We start from the raw sequence: 8,571 nt of genomic DNA, 5'->3' as shown, positions 1-8,571 counted from the left end.
ATACTGTTTGATTTTTGCTCATAGTCTGAAACTGACTAGGACCCTGTGGGGCTCCAGGGCACAAAAGTCTTTCTGTGTACCCCATTTCTTGTTTGCAGGAAATACGCTTCACTCAGCCTCCACGACCTTCCCTGAATTACAAAGGGGAGGTTCAAACAGTTGCTAATCAGGAAGGGAGGGGACTCGGAGACAAGGGAGGAACAGTCAAGCCAAGGGGCAGATGTTGCGGGGTGGTCTGGGAGTTTGGGACTAGCAGGTGCAAACCGGTACATATAGGATGGATAAACAAGGTCCTACTGTACAGCACAGGGAACTATATTCAATATCCTGTGATAAGCCATAATGGAAAAGAATATGAAAAATAATGTGTATATGTGTATAACTGAGTCACTTTGCTGTACAGCAGTAATTAACACAACATTGAATTCAACTATACTTCAATAAAAAATAAATTTAAAAAAAAGAAACAATAGTGCAGCCTTGGGGCGGAGTCCTGGTTCCCCCTCAAGGGACACACATAACAATATCTTGAGCCGTTTTGCAGATACTGAAACCCCCACCAGCCGGGAGAAGTTAATTGTCTGCTGCCCGCAAGCACGGAGACCCCAGACCAGTTGGAAACAGAAGGTTGATGATGCCGACACCCACTTACCTCACCACCAACCAATCAGAAGATTGTCCACTAGCTGATCACGCCCTCTGTGAACCGTTACTAGAAAACTCCCCTCTCCAGGTTGGGACACACAGTTTTGAGGGCATTAGCCTACTGTGGCTCCCTTTGCCTGGCAAAGCAATAAAGCTATTCTTTTCTACTTCACCCAAAACTCTGTCTACGAGGTTTAATTTGGTATCCGTGTACAGAGGCCAGATTCGACAGCAAGTCTAACACAGGCCTGGCACAGAGCAAATGTTCAATAGATGTTGTTGACTAATCAAGAAACATCATCAGCTGTCACGTGCTCTGTCATTCCTCTATGACAGGGGCAAGGAGATTTTCACTGATAATTGAGCATCTAGGACAAACTTTAATCATTGATAGGGAAGAATGAAACAGGCAGACTGACAGGGTGCAGAAGCCATGTGGCCTGTTGTTGGGGACCCAGAGAGGGGAAGGGCTTTGCCAAGATCACCCACTTGCTGGTGGCCACCCGGGGCTCTGACCCGAGTCTGCGGCTTCCAGCTCCCTGTGTCTCTATAGCTGTCTCTTGTGTCTAAAAGAGACCTTTGTAAAAGCTTTGCAATGACTGTACATACTCTAAGGAAGTACATTTTTTAAAATTAATTTATTTTATTTATCCTTTTTTTTTTTTGGCGGTGTTGGCCATTGCTGCACGCGGGCTTTCTCTAGTTGACGTGAGCAGGGGCTACTCTTCGTTGTGGTGCACGGGCTTCTCATTGTGGTGGCTTCTCTTATTGCGGGGCATGGGCTCTAGGCGTGCGGGATTCAGTAGTTGCAGCATGCTGGTTCAGTAGTTGTGGTGCACGGGCTTAGTTGCTCCACAGGGTGTGGGATCTTCCCAAACCAGGGATTGAACTGGTGTCCCCTGCATTGGCAGGTAGGTTCCTAACCACTGTGCCACCAGGGAAGTCCCAGAAGTGCATTTTTTAAAGTCCCCGGAACCAACTGATTTGTTGTAGCAAATTAGAAGCAACATCTGAAAAACACTTCTATTTTTTGTCTATTTTTCTTTTGTATTGTATAACAGCTTTGACATAGTACATATTGTACAATGAAGCATTTCATTTCTCTTCCCCCCCTTTCTTTCCTTTTTTTCCAGAATCAACTGGCAAGAAGTGAGCTTCAATAATGAAAGTGTTTTGCTTTCTCCTTGTCTGTGTGTACCAGGGCCCCGAGTCAAAATAAAAATGTAAAAAGAAGGTTGAAAAAAAATTCAAGGAAATTGTCCAGGAGACAGACAAAAGAGAGAAGAAAATTAGAGAATCAACCCAGAAGGTCTGACCTCTGAAGAATGGTGTTCCAGAAAAAGAAAAGAGAGCATATGAAGTGAAGGAGATGGTCAAATCTCCTTCAGGAACATTCTTCATCAGAAATGTTGCCAGGATGAAAGGACATGTTTCCAACTTGAAAAGTCCCGTGGGATGCTCAGCACAATGAATTTAACATTCATGCAACAAATACTTATTGAACACATCCTACGTGCCTGGCACTGTTGTAGGAAGTTGGGATCCATGAATGGAGGCAGAGATCAGACTGATACTTCTACAAGCGGAGGGACATCAAAGATTGCCAGCAAATCACCAGAAGCTGGGGAAGGGGCATGGACCAGATTCTTCCTCAGAACCTTCAGAAGGAACCAACCCCAAGGACACCTTGATCTTGGACTTCTGGCCTCCAAAACTGTGAGAGAATAATTCTGTTGTTTAAGTCACCGAGTTCGTGGTATTTTACTATGGTAGCTCTAGGAAACGACTACAGTGTGCCTTTATTTTCATACCAAAGGATCCAACTTATAAGCAGAATGACAAGTTTTATAAGTTGAATTTAAAGCAAATGGCTATTTAAAATCCAAGGTAGCAGCATGAGCCAAAGTCCCCCCCCCCCCCGCCCGGACATTTAAAAACCCGAGTAATGATACTCAATACCGTTTAATTCTGATCATGTATGTTTGCGTTTTCCTAACTCAAAGAATGAAAATTAGGGCTTGTTTGTCTTGGAAGTCCTGTAAGATGGAGTGAGAATAGCCGGACAAGTTCAGAGACTTTTGGAGAACAGCGGTGGGTAAAGGCCCCGCCCTCCCTCAGCACCGGGCTCCGAGGAGCCCGGGCGCCCAGGTGCGGAGCTGACTACGTAGATCTAGGGTGCCCCCTGCCGTCTATATTCAGTCACTGTGTCTCCCCAACCTCGGGTCTTGGCCTTGGAATATAGACTTGGCCAGGAGCGCCCCGCCTACTCAGGAAACGCGGCTGGAACACCAGGAAGGAGGGTGATGGTGGCAGAGGGAGTGGGGGAAAGGAGCTGGTTAGGTGGGGACTTTCAAACGGCTGTTACTGTGGCTGCGGGATGGACAGATACGGTACAGGATGCCCAGCTGATGTTGAATTCCTGATCAACAACTAACAAGTATGTCCCAAATATTGCATGGGACATACTTACTATGCTAAATTAGTTGCTAAATCTGGCAACCCTATCGGGGCTGGGCCAGAAGGGAAGGTGTGAACAGAATAAAATAACTTTATCTGACTTGCTTTTTTTTGTTTGTTTTTGATGTGGACCATTTTAAAAGTCTTTATTGAATTTGCTACAATATTGCTTTTGTTTTATGTTTTGCTTTTTGGCCCCAAGGCATGTGGATTCTTAGCTCCCTGAACCTGCACCCACTGCACTGGAGGGTGAAGTCTTAACCACTGGACCACCAGGGGAAGTCCCTATCTGACCTTGCTTTAAAGTGTAAGGTAATTTTGGAATTAGCTATTTCATCCATTTTGTAACTGAGCGCAACCCTATGGGGCCTTCCCGGAACAGACCCCTCCCCCATATCTTCTGCTCCAGCTCCTCTGGGAAGTACCTAGATAATAGTATCTGATGCACATTTCCTGAGCTGTTTTACAGATGCTAAAAGCCACCACCAAATGGAAGAAATTAACTACTTGATGACCGTGAGCATGAAGCCCCCAGACCTACTGGTGCCTAAGGATGGATAACGTTAAGCCCTGTGACACCATCCTGTTACCACCATCCACCAATCAGAGAATTGTGCACAAGCTGATCATGTACCCTGGGACGCCTCTCCCTCACCTGGCCTTTAAAAATGCTTTGCTGAAACCCATCGGGGAGTTGGGGTATTTTGAGCACTCGCACTCCTGAATTCCTTGCTTGCTGCCATACAATAAACGCTGCGCTTTCCTTCACCACAACTGGGGGTCAGTAGATGGGCTTTACAGTGAACGGGCGAGGGGACCCAAGTTTGGTTCGGTAACAATCTGATTCCTATTTATTAAACACATATTATTGCAGACAGAGTGCTAGGCTCTGGGCATTCAGCTGTAAGCAAAATGGACAGGATGGCTTCCGTCACAGGCAGCTCACTCTACCACCTTGGCCTACATTTATTTGTCCCAGTCAAGTGTCCCAGTCTCCAGGACCCTCCACCACCAGCACAGTTTACTTACAGCACAGCACCTAAACCTCTCCACTCACTCTAACACCTGTCTTTGCTAAACTGAGCTCCGTGAGGACAGGATTCGGCCTGTTTTGCTCACAGCTGATTCCCTGGGGTTAGGGCACTGCCAGGGTGAATGAGTATATTTTGACCGAGTGGCTCTTTGTCTGCACTTGGTTCTCCAGCCTTCCTGGTGGTGGGGGTGAGCTACTTCACATCTTTTCAGTTAAATCTCTTCTGTTAAGATTAGCTAGAGTCGGCTTCTGCTGCTCGCAACAGGGAACCTTGATGAGACATCTGCCGTGGGAGATGGTTACAGTTTTTTGGAGTAATCAGACCAGAGCCGTGGACAGTGTGAAAAGCTGGTGTTTCTCTCCTGTACTCCTGGAGCATCTGCCCCGGCAGCACAGGCGGCTAGGGCCTCTCAGAGACCAAGAGATCCCTGGGACATACAGGTGGGGGAATGGACATCTTTGAGTTTTGTCTTTCCAGCATTTTTTCTCCTTTTTTTTTTGCATACAGACCCTATCCCTTTGCAGTGGCTGTCATATTGCCCATTCTGCCCCTATTTTATGATTTATTCATGTGCTGTATAGCAAGAGAGGACAAAATGACAACAATTTCCAGACATTCCAGAAGGAGCGGGAAGGAAGAACTATGCCTTACCTACTTGAAGAAACACTGAGGAACCATTTAAAATGACATTTTCAATTACTGAACGATATGCTTGTAATAGAATATTAAGTACAAAAAGCAACATAAAATTATATTCTCAGGGTTTCCCTGGTGGTGCAGTGGTTGAGAGTCCGCCTGCCGATAAAGGGCGCACGGGTTCGTTCCCCGTTTCGCGAAGATCCCACGTGCCGCGGAGCGGCTGGGCCCGTGAGCCATGGCCGCTGAGCCTGCGCGTCCGGAGCCTGTGCTCCGCAACGGGAGAGGCCACAACAGTGGGAGGCCCGCGTACCGCAAAAAAAAAAATCATATTCTTTTGAACAAGGTTGAATTGAATCATATATATATAATTTTTTTTTAATACACCGTACAGTGAAAAAAGATTGGCCAGAAGGATGCCAAGTCTCCAGTAGCCGTTGTTTCGGGGCGGTGGGGAATTCGGTGGTTCTTTTGTCCTTTCTCTGGTTTTCTGCATTTTCCAAGCTGTATTTAGTCTCGCCAAATGCTCTTGATACACGAAGTTTCCATGCTGCAAGGATTCTCAGAGATGAATAAAAATTGCACTGAGTTGCAATATTGGAAAATCCTGCTCCCGAGTTAAGTTTTAAGATCAGCTTGCATTTCCCCTGCGAAAGCCTCCGATTCGCTGTAAGAAGTCACCTCCCTTCTCCTTAAAGGCCCCGGGTCTCAGTTGTTTCATCTGGCCAATGGGGATGACAACAGCCCTTCGCCGGAGCCGGCTGGGAGTCAGCACGGCTGACTCCGCCTAGAGGCGCTTGGCCAGCTCACGGCCTGGAGCAGGCGGAGAAATCTCATAGGTATGCCGGCGGCGCTGATGCGCTCAGTGGCCGGTTAGCTCAGTTGGTTAGAGCGTGGTGCTAATAACGCCAAGGTCGCGGGTTCGATCCCCGTACGGGCCACAGGTGTCGGTTTCCTTTTCCCTCCCACACGTTATGGGTTTGTTTTACAACTGTAACTGGCTTTGAAAAGTATGCCTTTTGAGTGCTGTGAGCCGCGTGCAAACAGGAGGGAGTCGCGGAATCATTCTGGACTCGGCCCGGAAGTTGGGGCAGACTGCCGGTTAGGGAGGGAGGGCAGGATCCCGCGCGAGCTCGGGCTTTGACTGGTTACCCCAAGTCCCCGCGCGTTGCAAGCCTGCAGCCCACTTTGGGTCTTTTTTTAGGATGCTCTCAGTTGCCACCGCCGGTTGCTACCTAATGCAGAGCTTCTGAGGGCCCTCGCGGGGAGACCTCAGTTTTCTGGAGTTCTTAGAATTGAAAATCCAGGGTTGGAATTCATTCATTCCACACATCTTTTTTTTTTTTTTTTGCTGTTGTTTTGTTTTTTGTTTTTTGAATATGGAACGCTTCAAGAATTTGAGTGTCATGCTTGCGCGAGGGCCATGCTAATCTTCTCCGTATCCTTCCTGTTTTAGTATACGTGCTGCCAAAGAGAGCACCATTCCACACATGTTAATGGAGAGCCTTCTGCACGTCCAGCACCCTAGTCTAGGCAGGGAGCAGTAAATGAGAGACACAAATTCCAACCCACATGGAGACAGTGACCAGCCAATGACTGCCATGTTTTTAGTGAGGCCCTTCTGGTTGTGGAAGTGTAAGCAGATTGGGCAGCAGGCGGGAGGAAGAGAACTGGCCATGGCTTTCTTGACATGAGAGAAGCCCTTTCAGGCCTAAGTCATTTTGTGATCTAAGCCTGGCCACAATGCTTGCCCTTGAACAGGTCTCAGTAACAACGATCTTAAGGGAACGAAAGAACAAACTGTTATTGGGCTAGAGAAGTAACAATACCAAAGATAATAAATCAGTTGTAAAGACTCCCAGTTCTGTTTCAGTGGTAAAGATTAGCCGGAAGCACTTTCTTGAGCTGTTTTGCAGAATTTAAACTTTCTTCACCAGATCTACTGGAACCTAAAGATTCATGATGTTGACCTTTTCTGACCCTCGTGATTTCAATCAACAACTCTGCCCCAATTCTAGGCTGAATTCTCCTCTGCTCAAGCCCCTTCATGAATATGCATATACCACCCAAGACCCTTCATGAATATACATATACCACCCAAGCCCCTTCCGCAATTTTGCTGTTTGGATTGACACCGCTTTGGGAGAGCTCCCAGGTGTTCTCCTTACTCTCTGCAAGTAATACATCCTTCCTTCTCTCAATTTTTGGCTTGGTTGTCTTTTGGCTCCACACCCACCAAGAGGCGAACCCAGTTTTTGGGTAACAGAAGCATCTGGAAACCTCTTGCTGCTTTTTGTTTTTCAGAGAGCTCTAAGACTTCACGTTTCTTCCTCCCGGTTCTGCAGTGTGTAGCCAGAGGGGCAGCTGGATGAATTTCTCACTCATAATCCAAGTCAGGCATTTTTAGTTTAACAAAGTCTAGCTTTTAAGGGTGAATGCCATATTATATCAGGGTCCAACTGTAACCGAAAGTGGGGTCTGGCTGCTCGCTGCTCAAAAGCCAATAAAGAGGCAAGGTTGGTGGAGAGGAAAGTTTGCTTTATTTCAGATGCCGACGGTGAGGGGAGGGATGTGGCGGGGAGTGAGGCCGGAGTCCTGTCCAAAGGCCAACTCCCCACCACTGACAGCCAGTGGGCAAGAGCTTTTATAGACAGAGGGAGGGGGCTGCATGCAGAAACAGCACAGTCAGCTCTGACAGTCATCTTGAAATTTGTTGTGCGGTGCTCTGATAGCATCATCTTGATTGTTTTCAGTACAGTTAATCTTCAGTTCCAGGGTCGGTTTGTTCCCATTCCTTTGAGGCCGATTCTCGGAGTTGTGGCAGCTTATGTCATGGCTACGGTCTGGTCATCATGGAGTTACTTTCTTCCACCTGGTGGGGATTTCAGTACCTACAAGACAGCTCCCAGGATACGGCTCAGAATACTATGTATAGCCCTTGAGGAGGAACTAAATCTCCTTGACTTTGCTTTCTGACTAAACTATTATTGTTTTGTCCTGTTTGACTGTTTTCCTTTCTTCTGTATTTTCTCACTTCTCTGGTTACTCTCATTCTTTGGCTAAAGTTTTTCTACAGACAAAAGGCAGGCGGAGGACATGGCGGGGAAAGACCATACAGTCCTGCTCCATTTCACAACCATGCTTGAAAAATCTCCAGTGAGAACATCTACTAGATCATTCATTCTTTTTTTTCTTTTTCCCAAGCCCTGCAGCTTGCTCGATCTTAGTGCTCAGACCAGGGATTGAACCCCGCCCAGCAGTGGAGTCCTAAAGCAGAGCCTTCCAAAAGGACTCAGAGGAATTCAATTGTCGTAAGTCCCCAGGAAACAAGCAGGCAAGACTGACTTTTATCACTGGAGAGGAGAGGCTGGCATCACCTAAACAGGCATTGTCATAAAACTATCTTATCTCCCATCTACTCTAGGTAAGAGCCTATTTCTCTTTCCTAAGTTGTCTGTTGTCCGGTAAGTGCCCTCTCCACCCATCCCCTCCCCTGTTAAGATAATACTATATAAGCCCCACATTCTAACTGCCTCTTGGAGTCACATTTTTCTGTGAATTCCTGTAGGTACGTGAATAAAAATACATTATTAAAAATGGTCTTTTTTCTTGTTAATCTGTCTCTTGTCAGTTTAATTCACACTCCCCCAGAGACTGAACCTGAGAGGATAGAGGAAAAGTTTTTCCTCCCTTCCAGGCTCAGAAAGATAAATGGGATACTGTGTTCTAGATGAGGGGCACTTGGCTTAGCGATCAGAGAGGATCTTTCTGACATCTGAGGATGGAAGGATGAAAAGAT

General features: G+C 46.8%; 2 non-coding genes across 2 annotated transcripts; one reads left to right on the top strand and one right to left on the bottom strand.

Moving 5' to 3' along the window:
• Positions 1 to 5,639: 5,639 nt before the first annotated feature.
• Positions 5,640 to 5,713, top strand: TRNAI-AAU (transfer RNA isoleucine (anticodon AAU)). The gene has a single exon. It is a non-coding gene; the product is annotated as a tRNA-Ile (tRNA).
• A 432-nt stretch (positions 5,714 to 6,145) lies between these two features.
• Positions 6,146 to 6,252, bottom strand: LOC132504562 (U6 spliceosomal RNA). The gene has a single exon (XR_009534954.1). It is a non-coding gene; the product is annotated as a U6 spliceosomal RNA (small nuclear RNA).
• Between the last annotated feature and the right edge of the window lie 2,319 nt (positions 6,253 to 8,571).

The sequence above is a fragment of the Lagenorhynchus albirostris genome, chromosome 1, assembly GCF_949774975.1.
Source record: "Lagenorhynchus albirostris chromosome 1, mLagAlb1.1, whole genome shotgun sequence".
NCBI lineage: Eukaryota > Metazoa > Chordata > Mammalia > Artiodactyla > Delphinidae > Lagenorhynchus > Lagenorhynchus albirostris.
Note: the sequence above shows the minus strand (reverse complement) of the source record. Positions and strands in the feature narration are given on the sequence as shown.